The 18,823-nt window shown below is 36.1% G+C and overlaps 1 long non-coding RNA gene across 3 annotated transcripts; it reads right to left on the reverse strand.

Annotated features, from left to right (window-relative positions):
- Positions 1-12,252: 12,252 nt before the first annotated feature.
- Positions 12,253-16,706, reverse strand: LOC110713370. Of its 3 annotated transcripts, none has more exons than XR_002509896.1 (7): positions 16,438-16,706; positions 15,670-15,817; positions 15,398-15,550; positions 14,538-14,667; positions 13,904-14,342; positions 12,819-12,891; positions 12,253-12,635 (listed from the first exon to the last, which is right to left on the reverse strand). It is a non-coding gene; the product is annotated as an uncharacterized LOC110713370 (long non-coding RNA). The 3 variants fall into 3 exon arrangements; XR_002509895.1 differs by having other exon boundaries at positions 12,253-12,721; XR_002509894.1 differs by having other exon boundaries at positions 12,253-12,891.
- Positions 16,707-18,823: the final 2,117 nt, after the last annotated feature.

The raw sequence follows: 18,823 nt of genomic DNA on the forward strand, positions 1-18,823 counted from the left end.
CTTGATTTTTGCGGGGAAGAGAAGATGGTGAGTTGGGTTTTTTGCGGCGGCGATTGCCGTGGAGAGAGAAAATAGTGGTGGTTTGGGGTTGCTAAGCGGCGGCAACACTAGAGAAGATTATGGGAGGCGTTGTGTTAATTATTTGTAATGTGGAAATTATGGGAAATTCTATAGGGTGGTGTCAAGGATTCAGTTTTCTAAGTGGAAGACGAAGTTTTTTCCAACTCTCTTAAGTGGTCCTAAGGTTTTGAAGAATTATGCATAGTACCCAATTTTTGAATTTTTGGCTAACTTTTAAAAATTTTGGTTAACCATATTGAATAATTTTTTTTTTAAAAAAAAAAAAAAAACCACCTGCTAAAGTGCCCAAACCCCATTGCCACCACTACCTCGCCGGCCGGATCCCTAACCCTACAACCAACCGTCGGCAACTCCTTCTCCCTTCATCGGCCAGCCACACCCTTTCCTTTTCCCCTCTCCCGATTTGACCCCCTCCCTCACCGGAACTGCAGAACGAACACCCAAACCCCCAACCCCAACCCAAACCTCAACAAATTTGGGGTAGTTTAGGCTATGGGGATCTGGGTTTGGGTTAAGGGTTTTAGTTTTGGAGTCGCTGGCTCACAGTGGAGGAAGAGGAGGTCGAATCGGGAGAGGGTCGCCAGCTCGCGGTGGAGGAAGGGGATGTCGACTCGGGAGAGGGGCTTGAATCGGAGGAGGGGCTAGAATCGGGGGAGGGGCTTGAATCGGAGGAGGGGCTAGAATCGGGGGAGGGGCTCATGGTTGTATGGTTGGCCGAGGAAGGGAAACGGAGTGGTTGGGGTTGGGCTGGTTAGTCGGTCGGCGAGAGGGGCGGCTGGGCCATGGGGTTAGGGTTCCGGTGAGGTGGTGGTGGTTGGGTTGGTTATTGAGTTTTTTTTTTGGTTTTTATAAATTTTATTGTTTATAAAATTATTTTTTAATAAAAAAAATCAAAGGCTAACCATTTTAATTGTAAAGGTTAGCCAAAAATCAAAAATTGGACACTATGCATAATTCTTCAAAATCTTAGGGCCACTTAAGAGAGTTGGAAAAAACTTCGTCGTCTACGTAGATAAACTGAATCCTTGAGGTCACCATGTAGAATTTCCTGGAAATTATTTACTTAGTAGAGTAGATACTACGAAACCGCAAATCAACTAACTAAAAACGCTAACTTTTTAACTAAAAATGAGCTTTTCAACCCGTGAGTTGTTTATGGTATCTAATATAAATTTTTACTTCCTCCGTTTCTATTTAATTGAAGGAGATAAGAGAGAGTGAGAGAGAATAATATAGCAAGTGGGGTATACTTAAAAAAAAAAAACTTTCTAATAAAAAATACGTGTCAACTAATAAAAAAACAGAGGTAAGTATTTTATAATATGTTTTTATTGATATTTTGGTGTGTTGGAGTAGAATACCCAAAAAGGCAGCATAATTCGTTGCTGGATTCCCTTCGTATATGATGGTATTGGAAGGCTGAGAATGAATCCAAAATGTTCTTGCCATCATTCACTAACGGTTGGAGCTTCCACACGCAATCATAGTGACCTTGCAAAGTATTAACAACTATTAAATTATCGCCTTCAATGAATAAATGTGTAATATTAAAATCCCTAGTTAAGAGGAGACTATTACCGTATTACGGAAGGCAATGACTTCAGCAAGAAAAGTTGGGCAGGAGCCTAAATTATAAGTACGACTAGCAATATGATCCCCTAAATGATCCCTAATAACAACATAAGCAAAGGTTGAATTGTGATTGGCGAAACCATTAAATATGAGTTTACATTAACCCACTGGGGAAGGAAAGATATGATGGCAAAGGAGAACTGGACATTAGTAGGAATAGACTTAATGCTTGGGAGATGGATATCAAGTAAATTTGAACGAGCCTGCCATTCTTGAAATAGAGAAAAAGACACAAATATAAATACTATGGTTGTAGTATTTTAAATAGAAAAAACCATCTATTTGAGATAAACTGCACAAAGAAAATTAAAATTATGGAGTATTGAAAAAAAATATAAACAAAATTACGATTTCACATTGATATGGTTTCGTGATTTGATTTTTTTTTTTTTTTTTGACATCAGCATAATATACTTGAATTAAAATTACAAACTATGGGCATTGTTATCTTCTTTTACAAAGAGGACCTGGTCGATTGGCTGCCTGAGTGTTGCCGTTATAATCCCCTTGTACGATAGACGTTTGACAACAACAAAAAGGACTAGTACATAAGAAAAAAAAAGAACTTACAATACTCATGGTTGAGAAAAAGGGTTCATCATCATTATCATAACCATATTCTTTAGGAAAAATTGTCAAAAATAAAACACCCTTTGAGACGTCTTCTAAAAATAAAATGGCCTTTTAATTATTCCAAAATAAAATGACCTTTGACACACATCTGCTCAAAATGGAACGAAAAACTAGTAACCTGTTTGAAAGGTCAGACCAAGACATGTGGCGTTAGGTGATTGGCTGAGTTTTTTATTACTATTATCTTTTTTAAAATCTGATTTTAAATTACCTTTTTTTTAAGGATGATTTTAAATTACCTAAAAAACAATTAAATTACCAAAAAAAAAAATTCTCCTCCCTCTCTTCCTTCTCGTACTCATCTCCATTGAAGTGAAATTTACGGTCTTTTTGGTTGGGGGGAATTGGGTGGAAAAGAAAGGAAAGGAAAATCAATTGTTCCTTTATTTGGTTCAAAATATTATATGGAAATTGATTGGAAATGAAAGGAAGTGGATGGAAAGCTCCCATAATAAAATATACTCTCTCCTTTCCTCCCAAAATTGGAGGAATTTGACAGGAAAGAGAAAATTAAAAAATGTCAAATTAAAAAAATTCTTTTATCTAAATTATTATTCCCTCCAATACTATAATTTTCCCTCCCACGACTAATATTTCCCTCCAATTCACAAAATTCCTTGTCGTCATACAGAGTATATATAACCATCAACCACAATTCTCTTTCTCACTGTAATCAAGCATACCCCAAATTACCCAAAGCTATTTGAAAATTTCAAGATTTTACTCAATAATCAAGGTCTGTAGCAAATCCTAGTAAGCTTTCTCACTATTTCTAATTTTTTTACCTTAATATAATTTGGGTTTGATTTATGTCACTGCTATGACGTTTGATTATGGATTTATTATGGGTTAATGAAATTGTATTTGACCTTCATTATTATTTGTCCAATCGAGTATTTGTCTATGTATTATTGCTCTTTTTGTTAATATATGTCAGTATTATGAATTTAGTTCTTTTTGTTGGTATTATGTTAATATTATGAAATTATACATGTTTATTTATTTATTTGCTATAATTTACTCTGATTTATAATTATATTCTGTAATTTTGTTGCATATTATGCCGTAGATGCAAGATTTTATTGGTAGTGATCATGAGCCAAATGCAGAAGATAACAGTAGTGAATGTGCTACTATCATTCTTTGGTAATGACTTGGGATAAAATGAGGCAATATGCTACTATCAAAATTATTTGTTTAGTTCGTTACGTATGGATTATACATAATCCAAAAATGGAGTTTGATTCATAACCATATGCCATCTAGAGAAGAGACTATTGCACGAGAGATTGCAAGGAGAAACCTTTTTACATTTCTTATAAATCCTAGAAGAAGTCGTCATTTTTTACGTATGCTACCAGAGACTTTTGCTCATTTATGTACCCTATTGCGTACAAGGGGTCAATTAAATGACACACGTCATGCTAGTGTTGAAGAGCAAGTTGCAATATTTATTTATGCTATAGCTCATAACGTAAGGAATTGCGTTTTGCAAGTTGTTTTTCGTCGTTCCGGTGAGACCATAAGTAGATATTTTCATAGAATTATGGAAGCTATCATTTCTTTAGAGGATCATTTTCTTATACAACGTGACGACACATCTATTCCTTCGGAGATTATGAACAACAATAGATTTTACCTATATTTTAAGGTAAACTATATGATTTAAGTAACTTTAGCAAGCAATTTAAAGCTTACAGATTTTTAAATGCTAATGAGGGTCACAGATTTTTTTGGTTGTCCTCAAAGACTTCGTAAGGCTTTTCTTATTCAAATGATGGAGGAGGAGGGAGTTTCTAATTAACATACTACCATTTATATTTATCAATAATCAAACACTTTATTCGTCATATCTAGTTATTAGTATTATGGGTCATTAGTAAGTTGGTCATAGTACGAAGGATGACTACTATTTTTATTATGTCATTTGTTATGGTTTTGGGTATTAGCTTATTTTGACTCTACTGCATTAAATCTTTGATTCACAATAATTAAAGTGCTTTTGAATTTCATTTGCTACAATTTTTTGTCATTTAACAATCATTGATGTGAAACTAACGTATAAGTATAGTTAGTATATATTAATGGTTTGTTTATCATTAAAATAACATTGGAGAATGTATAAGTATATTATTGTTTGTTAAATCCTCCTTGACATGCAGAAGCTAACGTAATATAATTTGGGATTGAAAATCCTTTATAAAATTTGTTTTACCTTCCTTTCCTTTACTAAGATTATACCAAACACTGGATTCCTTTCCATCAAACCAAACATTGGAAAATTTTCCCTTCTCTTCCTTTCTTTTACCTTCTCTTCTTTTCCCTTCCCTTCCTTTACTAACATTGAACCAAATCCTCCATTAAGGTGGAAATTTCCCCCACCTCAAATTCTAGTTGAAGTCGTAAAACCCCCACTTTTTCAATCAATTAGGCTTTTCAATCAACTAAAACTGATCAACACCCCAATTAATAGTCACCAAAAATCCTTAGAATTCCCCTAAAATCTTCATCATCTTCCATTATTAAGGAGGAATCAGAGAAGATAGAGACTAAGAGCAATGTTATTAGAAGCAACAATTGAAGTTGTTTTATCATCTTTCCCCAGTAAACCTTAATTTCAATTTTACCATCGCCATTGCTCAATAACGAAGATTCCGACACCGTCGCAGCTGCTGCTACTCCGCCGCACCGATTTGCTTATTACACAAAGATTTCAGGGTCAGTTCGAAAATGTATACAAGGGTGAGTTTAGGTTTTCGCCGACGGAGGAAGGCGTGGGGGGCTGGCTGGGTTCGGTTCACGACTGTATGGGTAGGGCCGGAGCTAGGTCTAGGCCAGGGCTGGGTTCAACGATCATGGTTCTAGGGGCAGGGGTTAGTTAAATAAACCAAGGAACAAGTAGCAAGTGTCACATGGTTAGGAGTGGACCACATTCTCACTTGGTCCCCAAGGCATTTCACATGCAATGTGAACTAACCATGTGTCAATCAACCTTGAGCCCCAAGTTGGGTTCGGTTGGGCCATTATATTTTGGCCCGTGTCCATGACCCATCGCCCCGGGTCCACGACCCTTGCCACATGTGTCACCACAGTGGCGCGCTGCCACCATGGCGCGTTGCCTACGTGGCACGCTGCCATTTGGTGGCTGCTACTTGGCGGCGTCCAACGTGGCTGCCACGTGTGCTGCCACATGGCGTTTTGCCATGTGTGCTGCCACGTGGCACACTCCTATTGGGCGCACTTTCCTAGCCTTTCGCGTGGCTAGGATTTTACTTGTTACTTGTAGCATTTTTTCGTCTCGCCAAATCCTAAATTTTGGCTGGACATTTGAGATTCTCCGACGCTCGGTTTCGACGGTCCAAGCTCGAATTTCTGACGTCTAAATATTTAATACTCGGGCGACGAATTAATTTCTTCCGAATTAATTCGTCGAGTCAGTTCGTTTACTGCTAAGGGTGTGACCTGAAGAGTTCAGCCAAGATTAAGCTGTAATATTAATTATGCATTAATATTACTGATCGGAAGCGGCCTCCACCTAGGCATTCCGATCACTTGACCTTACTGAATATATTAGCTTTCTAATAATTCTAAACCCACTAAAGGAATAGTACACTTGTTCGAAGGACACCATTCCTTTCAGCGTTCATGATGAAGAGTGGAACTAGGTCGTTGAAACTAATCCTCCCTCGGTCAAACTAAATTTATAAACACTTAACAAACTTATATACTAGTATAGAGGAAAGTCAAGGATCGAACCCAAAGAAACGGTAATGTTCAAGCGCTCTCAATTATGTTCCTAAGATAGGTCGAAGACAAAGATAAAGAGAGAACACTAACAACTAACAAACAAAGAAACCAAACAAATAAAGCACTAGGAACGGGATCAACAAGTAATCATGACAATTGTAGCAACTCGGGAACAATATGCAAATCAATGGTTGTGAAGACTAACGACAAGCTCAATCAAAAGAGTCAACAAGCTATCTCCTAGAGGTCAAACTAGCGCCAACTACGAGAAACTCTAACTAGGAGCATCACTAATCAAGCTCAATCGACAATTGCAATTCCTAAATCAATGGTCCATATAATTAGAAACTACAATGCAATCTAGCATAATTCTCAAGGCCTAATCAAATTACACACATGCAAACTTTCATTAATCACTTTAATCTCAACAATTAATCAACACAATCCCCAAATTAAGTACAATTAATCAATCATACAAGTTTCACCCAATCCCTAGCAAACAACTACTCTAACATCGTCATCTAATCAACAAACAACTAAAGAAATCAAGAATCAACAATATTTGAAGAACAATTACACTAATCAACAATCAAACATCAAAATTAAATCAAACAAACTTGAATATTAAATAAAGCAATAAAATGAGATAGAGTTAAGAATGCTCATTGATAATTAATAGAGAAGATATTCAACACAATTGTCACCATTGAATCATTAATCACTCAATCACCATTGAAATTCCTCACTTCTCTCTTTAAAATCTACTCCTAAACTAACCCTAAAACTAGAGAGAGAAGCTCTCAATTAAGCTAAGAAAATGAATTCTAATTCTAATCTAATTCTCTTTCTACTTGTTTCTCTCTCTAACCAAAAATTGGGCAATTATAATTACAATTAAAAGAAAATAAAAGAGAAAAGAAAACAAAAGAAAAATAAAATAAAAGGAAATGAAAACAAAATAAATAATAAAAGAAAAAGAAAGTAAAAAGGAAAACTAAAATTAAAAGGGAAATAAAAGAAAGTTTCGGTTTTGGCTGCTTCATAAGAGTGGGATTTTATCCCCTGTTTCGCACATCACCCCAAATCATCATCATCATCATGGTTCGATCAACGGCTGAGAGTTACGTTCCCTGCCATGCTCCTCCTTCAAACCCAAATACGCGCGGCCGCGATGAATGCGAGCGCGACCGCGTTAAGTGAGGTTTGAATTGAAGTAGTGCGCCTGCGTGAGAAGCATATGGAGTTGCTTGGTGTTGCGTGGTGGTTGCGGGATAGGAGATGAGTGGAGGCGAAGGTGGTTGATTAGGTGTTAATTGCGGTTGTTGTTGGTGAATTGGGGAAATAAGGGAGTTACGTGAGTGGTGCAGTGAATTGGTGGCAGGTCTGGTGGTGTGAATTGTTGCGGGACTGGGGAGCTGAACTGGTGGCTGTTTGTTGCGGCAGTTGGAGGTGCGTGAGGTGGTGGAGATTGGAGGTAAGTGATGATGGCTGACTGGTGGTTGAGCGAGAATGTAATTGGAGTTGTTGGTGTTGGTGAATTGAATTGGTGGTGGATTTACTTGCGGCTGTTCGGAGCTAAAGGTGGAGCAGGGGAATGAATTTGGGGAACAGGGGAGGTGCTTGTGGTTGAGTAGTCGGTGGGCACGAGCATCGTCCTCACAGCATGCTCGTGATGAACACTAAAGTAGACAGTCTCTAAACACCATGATTGTGGGGGTTCAACACTACTCGGCTTGAGAGCACGGCTTTGCAAGCGTAAGGGGTTGAACTTTGAATATCCACCTACAAAACACAAATGAAACCAAGGATAAAATGAAGTAAAATAAACTCAAAATTAATAAACAAAACTAAGAGAAATAAAATGAAAATGAAAAGAATAAAAGAAAGAAAACTATATAAAATGAAAAGAAAATAAAGGAAAGAAAATGAAAAATGAAAACTAAAATAGAATGAAAACTAAAATAAAATGAAAACTAAATCTATAAAATCTAAAATAAAGGAAAAGCAACTAAAATAACGAAAATAGAACAAATAAAGGAGAAAAGACTAGAAAAACCATTAAAATGCACAAAATCCATAAAATAAGACAGGAAAGGTAAAATAGAGAGAAAAAGCATAAAACTAAACATTTATTGAGAAAGAAAGCTATGAAAGAAGGTAAAAACAACTTAAATGTTCATAAAATGGGTTCCATTTATGACACCCATCAAATACCCCCAAGCTTACCTTTTGCTCGTCCTCGAGCAAAACAAAACCAAGGGAGAAATGATGAGCTTATTCAAACAAACAAAAAGAAGAGAAGAGACAAGAATATACACTAACTCACTTTTGTAGGAATCATGGTAAATTTTAGCAACTAAAGACAAGTCATTTAAACCCCTATAACGCCCTAGAGGACGAGTGATGCTCTCGTAAAGGTTTCCTAAGAGATTAACCTATAACTCTCATAATAATACAAACAAGGCAAAGCATGAGAAGGAAATCAAAAGAAAAGAAGAGAAAACACATGTTCATGGAAGGACTTTTCCAAATATACAAGCACAAATGAATGCAAATCTTTCTAAACAAGTAAGGGAGTGCACGTTTCAAGATACCCGAGGTTGATTGAAACATAAATATGCTAAGCATAGGAACTAGAGAAACGCAATTCACTTTCATCCCAAACGGTCTTACCGCGTTCTCCCTACTAGTCTCATATCTTCCCCTAGTGAGCATCTCAAAAGTTCCACGAAGGAACCGGAAAAAGAGATAATTTTGGGCTACTCGACGTCTTGACAATGCATCCCCTCTCCTTAGGCTTTAACTCATAATGACCTCCCTCGGTATGTGACTCAACCACTAGGTCAAAAGGACTTTCCCTAAGGTTGTAACGAAAGGGAAAAAAGGGTGAAGGTAGGCTTAAAATTTGAATATTTGGTGGTATTCCTAATTAGTGAAGCAAAGGGTGATCAAACCTTCTCTTCATAACCAAGCAATCACCAAACAAAAACAAACTAACTCCCCCAAGCTTATTCAAAGCTATAACCACAATCCTATATACAAAAAGCGCAAACGCTTCTCCCCCTAGCTTAAAGGAAGCATTGTTCTCAATGCTTGAAAAGGGAAAAGAAATTACATCAAAATATTTTTGTTTTTTTTTCTTATTTTCACTTTTTTTTTTTAAATTTTCATTTCTTTCAAAGCAATTGTCCATGCCTCTTTAACTTAGGACGGCTTTTACAATTTGGCTATAGGGGACTAGAGACTCATCACAAGAGTTTGGAGAATGAAAAGGCAAAGAGGGTTGACCAATAGTAAAAGAAGAGTCACAACCAAGGGTAGGACCATGCACATTAAAATCATGAGCATTTTCATTAAATAGGGGAGAGGGGGCACAATCAAACTTATGAGATTTGTTAACTTGAGAATGCACATCATTATCATGAACAAAAGGGGAAATAGAATTGAAAGCATTTGTTCTAGGTCTATGGGATCATGTGACAAATCATGAGAAATCATGCTAACATTAGAAGAATTAACACATTGCACATCAAATTAGAAACATGATTACCCCTATGATGAACATCCCAAGCATCATCAATTGATAATGCTCTAAATCTACCATTATGCATGCATTCAACTTTATTCCTAGTTTTTTCATTTAAACAAAAATAACAAATCTCGCAAGCCTCCTAAAGACTACAGCGATTATAGTCAAGAAATCCCTCGAGTCTATTGAAATATGAACAAAAAGGCTCATTGTTATATTGAGGAAATGAGAAACATGCAATTTTTTAAAAAGCAAACAAAAATAAAATAAAAGAAAATTATATACAAAGACCTAGACTTAAGCAATAAAAAACACTCAAACATAGACACCGTTCCCCGACAACGGCGCCATTTTGACGAGGGTGGAACTAGGTCGTTGGAACTAATCCTCCCTCGGTCAAACTAAATTTATAAACACTTAACAAACCTATATAATAGTATAGAGGCAAATCAAGGATCGAACCCAAAGGAACGGTAATGTTCAAGCGCTCTCAATTATGTTCCTAAAATAGGTCGAAGACAAAGATAAAGAGAGAACACTAACAACTAACAAACAAAGAAACCAAACAAATAAAGCACTAGGAACGGGATCAACAAGTAATCATGACAATTGTAGCAACTCGGGAACAATATGCAAATCCATGGTTGTGAAGACTAACGACAAGCTCAATCAAAAGAGTCAACAAGCTATCTCCTAGAGGTCAAACTAATGCCAACTACGAGAGACTCTAACTAGGAGCATCACTAATCAAGCTCAATCGACAATTGCAATTCCTAAATCAATGGTCCGTATCATTAGAAACTACAATGCAATCTAGCATAATTTTCAAGGCCTAATCGAATTACACACATGCAAACTTCCATTAATCACTTTAATCTCAACAATTAATCAACACAATCCCCAAATAAAGTACAATTAATCAATCATACAAGTTTCACCCAATCCCTAGCAAACAACTACTCTAACATCATCATCATCTAATCAACAAACAACTAAAGAAATCAAGAATCAACAATATATGAAGAACAATTACACTAATCAACAATCAAACATCAAAAATCAAATCAAATAAACTTGAATATTAAACAAAGCAATAAAATGAGATAGAGTTAAGAATGCTCATTGATAATAAAGAAGATCTTCAACACAATTGTCACCATTGAATCATCAATCACTCAATTACCATTGAAATTCCTCACTTTCTCTCTATAAAATATACTCCTAAACTAACCCTAAAACTAGAGAGAGAAGCTCTCAATTAAGCTAAGAAGATGAATTCTAATTCTAATCTAATTCTCCTTCTACTTGTTTCTCTCTCTAACCCAAAAATGGGCATTTATAATTACAAGGTTAAAAGAAAATAAAAGAGAAAAGGAAACAAAAGAAAAATAAAAGAAAAGGAAATAAAAATAAAATAAATAATAAAAGAAAAAGAAAGTAAAAAGGAAAACTAAAAATAAAAGGGAAATAAAAGAAAGTTTTGGTTTTGGCTGCTTCATAAGAGTGGGATTTTATCCCCTGTTTCGCACATCACCCCAGATCATCATCATCATGGTTCTATCAACGGCCAAGAGAGTTCCCTGCCACGCTCCTCCTTCAAACCCAGATACGCGCGGCCGCGTTAAGTGAGGTTCGAATTAAAGTAGTGCCCTTGCATGAGAAGCGTATGGAGCTGCTTGGTTTTGCGTGTTGGTTGCGGGATAGGAGATGAGTGGAGGCGAAGGTGGCTAATTAGGTATTAATTGCGGCTGTTGTTGGTGAATTGGGGAAATAAGGGAGTTGCGTGAGTGGTGCAGTGAATTGGTGGCAGGTCTGGTGGTGTGAATTGTTGCGGGACTGGGGAGCTGAACTGGTGGCTTGTGGTTGCGGCAGTTTGAGGTGTGTGAGGTGGTGGGGATTGAAGATAAGTGATGGTGGCTGACTAGTGGTTGAGCGAGAGTGTAATTGGAGTTGTTGGTGTTGGTGAATTGAATTGGTGGTGGATTTACTTGCGACTGTTCGGAGCTAAAAGTGGAGCAGGGGAATGAATTTGGGTAACAGGAGAGGTGCTTGTGGTTGAGTAGTCGGTGGGCACGAGCATCGTCAGCATGCTCGTGATGAACACTAAAGTAAGCAGTCCCTAAACACCATGATTGTGGGTTCAACACTACACTGGTGGAAAAATAGTTATTCGTAATGGGCAAAAAAGGCCTATCCATAACGGGCAACGGGCGTTACGTATGCCACCGTTACGTATAGCTAGTGTTATTTGTAACGGGCAGTGTCCGTTACGAATAATGGGTTATTCGTAACGAGCACTTGAAATGTCCGTTACGAATAACGGATTATTTGTAACGGACATTTCAAGTGCCCGTTACGAATACCCCGTTATTCGTAACGGACATTTCAAGTGCCCGTTAAAAATAGCCCGTTATTCGTAACGGACATTTTAAGTGCCCGTTACAAATAACGACTTATTTGTAATGGGAATTTCAACTGCCCGTTACAAATAACACCGTTATTTGTAACGGGCATGAATATTGTGTACCCCAATTAAAAAAAAAATCCAGCACATGCTGTGCTGGATTAGCTAGCTTGCATAAAAATTATAGCACAATTATTTTATTAATTAATTGAGATAAAACAAAGAATTTTGTATTTATACAATCACCAAAAAAAATACATTTATTATCGCCTAATAACTAAAACTAAACTGGGCTCAGTAGTTCATAATAAAAGGGGAAAATAAAGCAATATGAAACAGCAATTAAAACATCAGTATGTCAACAAGGAAATTTGTGAATCCCATGTACTAACATCTGAATGTAGATTCAACCACAAACCTTTCACGTCTCTAGTAAAATTTGGACTCCTTTTTTAATACAAAACTAAATTCATCGCTATATCCATATGAAAATATTATGTCAGCGTATTCCTCCATGACAGCATTTGCACATGAACTCATCAACTCCAAGGCATTTTTTTATCACGAGGCTTCTCAAATTTATGAGCTGTTTATTTTGTCAAAAAAAACCTAAAAAATAGAGCAAAAGAAAATCGATCATCTCTTGTGTCTCCTTCATGTCTCCAATCCCATTTCCACCCACCATCTTTCTCCCTCTGGTATAATGATAATGTTAAAAGTCCAATTTATCCAATAACATGTACAAAAAAACAAGCTCGCTAAGCTAAATTAATTGCATATTTGGAGGCTTACCCATTATAAACACCAACAAAAGTAGCATTCAAATAGTTTCAACTTGACTACGATCTTCAAGAACTTCATTAACCTGGAAAACATCAAAAGAAAATTCATCTTTATACTTTATAATACTCATGACAAGTTGATTATCAAACGGAATTGAATAGCAAAAAAATACTCGTATCCAATGATTAGTATTCATTCATGTATTCACAATCCTTGAATTTATTAGCCGTTATATTCACAACTTATTACTCTATAAAACTTTTTTCCCTAAACTTTAGCATTGATTTTGACATAGTAGAAGATAGACATAAATAGGGAAGGATCGACAGTTTAAAGGGCCCATACTATCAATTAGATAAAATCAACGGTTAAGTCAGCAACAAAATCCCATCCCACCTGTAATATATTCAATATTGGTCACATTTAATGGCTTGACTGACATAGATATGAATATTCCAAAATTCTAGCATACTCAATAATTCAAGTGTTATTTGTTATTTGACATATTTGGTGGCCATATTATATCAACGAAATTAATCTTACTATACTACGAGAAGAAAGGAGGGGAAAAGGCATAATATTATAACAAGAGGATTCACTGTCAAGAAAATTAAGAAAAAGATCCTATGATGAAAAAGTAGAAACATCATGAAGTTGGTGTAAAATCATTTCTAGAACAATGATCATTAAACATTCAGCAGGTTGTAGAATGAAAAACAAACTGTATATCAACTAGAAATGGCTAAAGGGTTGTTCGGCGGATCAGATCTGTTTATGTAATCTTGGGTTGGGCCATATTTGCGGCCATTGCCAATATTGCCTCAGGACAAATCAGGTCAATTTCGAATCTTAAATCATATTATGTAATACTCCGTATCATGTAAGGTATGGATTTTTACCAATTATGAGTCGGTTTTGATGTCTACCTACTACCACATAGCGAGTGACTCATTAAAAAGTAATGGATAAAATTAAGAAGCATATATGAAATGCTAAATGCCTGAATCAACTAACTACATCAAGAGATATGATGGCCAAGGCGAAAGAATTGACAAAATTGCATACTAATTGGGTAGAAAGCGAATTAAATTTACCTGTAGTTTATGCTCCTCGAACAACTGAATTAAAACAAGCAGTAGTGGAAGCTGAATCAAAGCTTCTGGGACTATAATTTCTTCCTCTCTGGGCAGTTTGGCCTATGCCTTTGACACTTCCCCATGGCTCCAAATAAAAGCCTTCGTTCTGCTCGTGGTGCTTAAAACCATCCATCTGTGGAGCAGCTTTGAGACTACTAGACATACTTCCTGAATAGGATGACTTTGGAATTGAGGACGACCTTCCTTCTGTTCTTCTCCAGAATTTCGTACTCAGGAATTATGTACTAGGACAGCAAGTGCTTCCTGCTAAGTCATTGTTGGCAATTCTTCCTCTTTGCACAACTAAATCATGTGAGATCTCATTCAATGCTCTCTCGATGCCAGATACTCTATTCTCCAAAGAGCCAATCCCACTTTGAGAATTACCCATAAATCTCTAAATATTGCAAAGCAAAAGGTTGATGTCAGTTATCAATCTTCAAATTAAAAATGCAGAAACTACAATGATCTTTATTCACTACTCTCACTCATATTATTATAGCTGTTTGTTTTTTGGGTGTAAATCAACACAAAAAGATAAAAGAAGCCAGTTCTTATTAACAATGGAATAAAGAAAGAGTATGCAACTAACCTGGATGAGAACCATCATATCAGATTGCTGTCTCTCTATCTGAAGAAGTTGTTTTCTGATCAAAGACAGGTCCTCAGAGTCTGCATTGCTTTCACCGACTTCCTCATTTCCTCCTCCATCAAAGTCCAACCTCCTCGGAGAAAGGAACAACATGAGACCCAGGTTTGAAAGCATAAATCATCAAAGGACATACAAATTCCACAACCTCATAAATTAGTCTTCCCTCATTCATTAACAGCTCATTTGAAAAGAGAAATTACTATTCTAGGCACATTCAGTAATTTCTCTAAGTTAAATTTGAAAAGAGAAATTATTGTTATGGGTACATTCAGTGAAATATAAATATCTTCCATTAGTGACCTTTATAATCTTCCTTCAATTCATCAACAGTTCATCTGAATGGGAATGAGTCAAAGTTTGCAGTGCATGTGAATATTAGCAGTAGACTATAGGAAAACTAAACATCATTTTGTTTGAGGTCTATCCTAAGATGCATCTAGGTTGAGCTTACATTTCAGTATCTTATACTCCATACTTGCTAATGATTATATCCTAAATCTAAGCATTTACTAGATTATGTACATTTACTACAAGATACACTTCCTATTGGTAGCAAGGTTGCGTAAAACAAAACCTAACATGAAGAGGCCATTGCAATATACAAAAATTTCTGAGCGCATACAACCTTATCAGGTAGAAAAAATCAACTAAAAATCACCAAAATTCACCAATTGCAAACACTCATTAACAGATTACTAGCCTAGCAAAGGACATGGAAGATTTATGCAAAAACAATTACAATGATAGAATGTAGAAGATTTAAACACAAAATTAAGAAAAGATGTTCAACAGAATAGTACCGGAGCCAATTCGACTGCGGAAGAGGGGTGATTGTTAATGATGTTTATCAACTCAGCTTTAGGTAGTTGATACTCTTTAAATTTCTCTATAAGATCATTGATACTTTCTCTAGTCTGATCACAAGCAGCACTCTCAACCAAATAATCATAAACCTAATCACAAATTGTAAAAACAAACATCAACTGTAGGTATAATTGTCTCCATATCACGAAATCAAAAACACGGCATTCAGCTTACAAAAAAAGGAAACGAACAAAGCTAAAGTATCAACCTTGAATTTAGACGATTTTAACAAACCCATGGCCCGGGTAGGTTCCTTGGCAGCCCCTCTCGTATGTAATAAATCAAGTACTTCAAAATTAGTAAGAATGCCAGCATTGTAGAGGTTGCGTAAAACAAAACCTAACATGAAGAGGCCACTGCAGTATACAAAAATTTCTGAGCGCATGTAACCTTATCAGGTAGAAAACATCAACTAAAAATCAACAACATTCACCAATTGTAGATTAAAACACCAAAGAATGCAGAAAGAAAGAACCTTGCATAGAGAATCAACAACCAATACCCAAATTCTCACTTCAATAAACAGATTAACAGAGATTATATACCAACAAACCATAAATTACCACTAAAAATGAACGAATTAGGGATAAATTGATCGATTTCGGGAAAGAAATCGAAGAACCCTAGAATTAATCAACTTGCCATATCAGGTTTCTTAATTCTCTCTATAAACAAAAAAAATTACAAAAAAAATCGGCAATCAGGTATTAATCAGCAAAGATGAACTAAATTCACTACTATTTGCATGTATTACTCGTTTCAACTGAAGAACATATATATTTTTTTAGATTTATTATTCGTTTAGACGTACAAAAGATAACCGAACCATATAAATGCCAAAAATGCATCAAATACAAAATGCATGTAGAAAAAAATAAAGCAAATTAGAATTCACAAGAACAAATTCATGAATTTAAACAATTAGATGCCCAGAAATCAATTCAAGAAAGGAAAAAACAATTGAAGGATTTCTTACCTCACGATCTAAAATGGTTGAAGTTTTCGGCAAAGATATCCTAAATTATCTAAGAATTGTTCATCAGTTGTTAGGTTTAGAGATCTTCACTTGTTGTTAAGGGGAAGATTGATGGAGGAGAGGAGAGAGGGCCTGAGTTTGAAATGAGAGAAAGAGGTGAATGACGGGGAGGAGAGAGAGAGAGGTGAATGACGGCTGTGAAACCCTAAAAAGCCAAGTACTGGGCTCCTCTCATCAGTTGAGCCAAGTTTGGGCATTTGTATCGGGCACAATACGCCTGTTACGTGTAATATAGTATTTATAACGGGCAAAATAGTGTTCGTTACGAATAAAGATTGTCCGTTACGAATACTTATTTATTCATAGCGGGCACTAATTTGTCCGTTACGAATACATATGTATTCGTAACGGACATTATTTTTCCCGTTACGAATATCTTAATTGTAACGGGCAAAGCTTTGCCCGTTACAAATAGCTTGTTACGAATGAGATTTTTTCCACTAGTGCTACCCGGCTTGAGAGCACGGCTTTGCAAGCGCAAGGGGTTGAACTTTGAATATCCACCTATAAAACACAAATGAAACCAAGGATAAAATGAAGTAAAATAAACTCAAATTAATAAACAAAACTAAGAGAAATAAAATGAAAAGAATAAAAGAAAGAAAACTATATAAAATGAAAAGAAAATCAAGGAAAGAAAATGAAATGAAAATGAAAAATGAAAATAAAATAGAATGAAAACTAAAATAAAATGAAAACTAAATCTATAAAATCTAAAATAAAGGAAAAGCAACTAAAATAACGAAATAGAACAACTAAAGGAGAAAAGACTAGAAAAACCATCAAAACGCACAAAAGCCATAAAATAAGAGAGGAAAGGTAAAATAGAGAGAAAAATCATAAAACTAAACATTTATTGAGAAAGAAAGCTATGAAAAGAAGGTAAAAACGACTTGAATGCTCATCAAATGGTGCCATTTATGACACCCATCAGTTCAAGAATCTTTCTACACATGCCTACAAATTTTTCCACTGAATATACAAGGAGCAATATGTCTTCCTTAGTGGGCGGTTGTTGCATTGGGGAGGGTTCGCTCATGGTGTCGAAGAATACTTCTTCTTCTTCAAGGGCATGAGTTTCTTCAATTGGTTTGATCAAAGATGAGGGATCAACAGAACTTTTCTCATCAGAGATGGCCAAGGAATCAGAAAGTGGTGCACTGTTGATACTTGGCTTCTTACTTGCTGAAGGCACTGGGAGTTTATTATTGTCTATCAAGTCTAGGATAGCTTCCTTTAGCTTCCAGCAATTCTTAGTAAGATGGCCCCTGCCTTGATGGTATTTGCAGTGTGCATTGGGGTTCCAATTAGGTGATCTCTTTTCGATTGGTGGATCCCTGAATGGTCCAATGGGAGTTATAAGACATTTTGCATGAAGACGGTCAAATGCGGTTTCATAACTCATACCAATAGGATTAAAGTTCCTCCTAAATGGTTTCTTTTGTCCCTGATTGTTCATAGAAAGGACTTCGTTCAAATTAAAGGTGCTAACATTATTTAAGTGGGTAGTTTTGGAAGAAGAAGGATTGTCGTTCTTCTTTCCTTTCCAGCCACTGTTGGAGTTAGTGTTATCAGCTTTTGTTTTGCAAGTTCGTCTTCAATATTTATTCCAATGTCATAGACGGCCTTAAAGGTGTTCAAGTTGCTTTGGTATTTGAGATGCTTGGAGTATTTTTCTTGGAAATTTTTGATGAAAATTCTCACATACTCTTTTTCAGTAGGGACCTCAATCATCTTAGCAGAGGTTTCCCTCCACTTATCAAAGAAAGAAGTAAACCCTTCATCCTCTTTTTGTTTGAGTATTTCAAGTTCCCTATGATCAGTTTCAACTTGAATATTGCATATGTACCTATCAATAAAAGCATTCACAATGGCATCCCAAGTAGAGGTTTTCTCTTTGTCAAGGGAAAAGGACCATTGTTGACAGACAGTTTCTAGTGATAAAGAAAACAGTGTATGGAAAATTTTCTTATCTATCCCTTTAATATTCATTATTGTTTCAAATGCTCTTAAATGGAAGTAGGGATTGTTTGTTGCCTTGAACTTAGGGATGTCAGTGGCACTGAACTTTTGCGGAAGAAGTTCCTTGTCCACCAAGACCCCTTGTGAGCTAATGCCTTGGAACCTGTAATCATTGGATATCTTGCTCAAACTTTCTTGCATGAGCTCCATTTGTTGTTGCCTTACATGATCATTAACTTGAAGAGATATGTTCTTCATCAAGTCAGTTAGGTTGGCTACATCCTTCTTGAGTTCATCAACTTCTTCTTGAGTGGCCATGATCTTCTTAGCTTTCCTTTTCCGAGTAATGGTTTTGTCAAAAAGG

The sequence above is a fragment of the Chenopodium quinoa genome, unplaced genomic scaffold (assembly GCF_001683475.1).
Source record: "Chenopodium quinoa cultivar QQ74 unplaced genomic scaffold, ASM168347v1, whole genome shotgun sequence".
Lineage (NCBI taxonomy): Eukaryota > Viridiplantae > Streptophyta > Magnoliopsida > Caryophyllales > Amaranthaceae > Chenopodium > Chenopodium quinoa.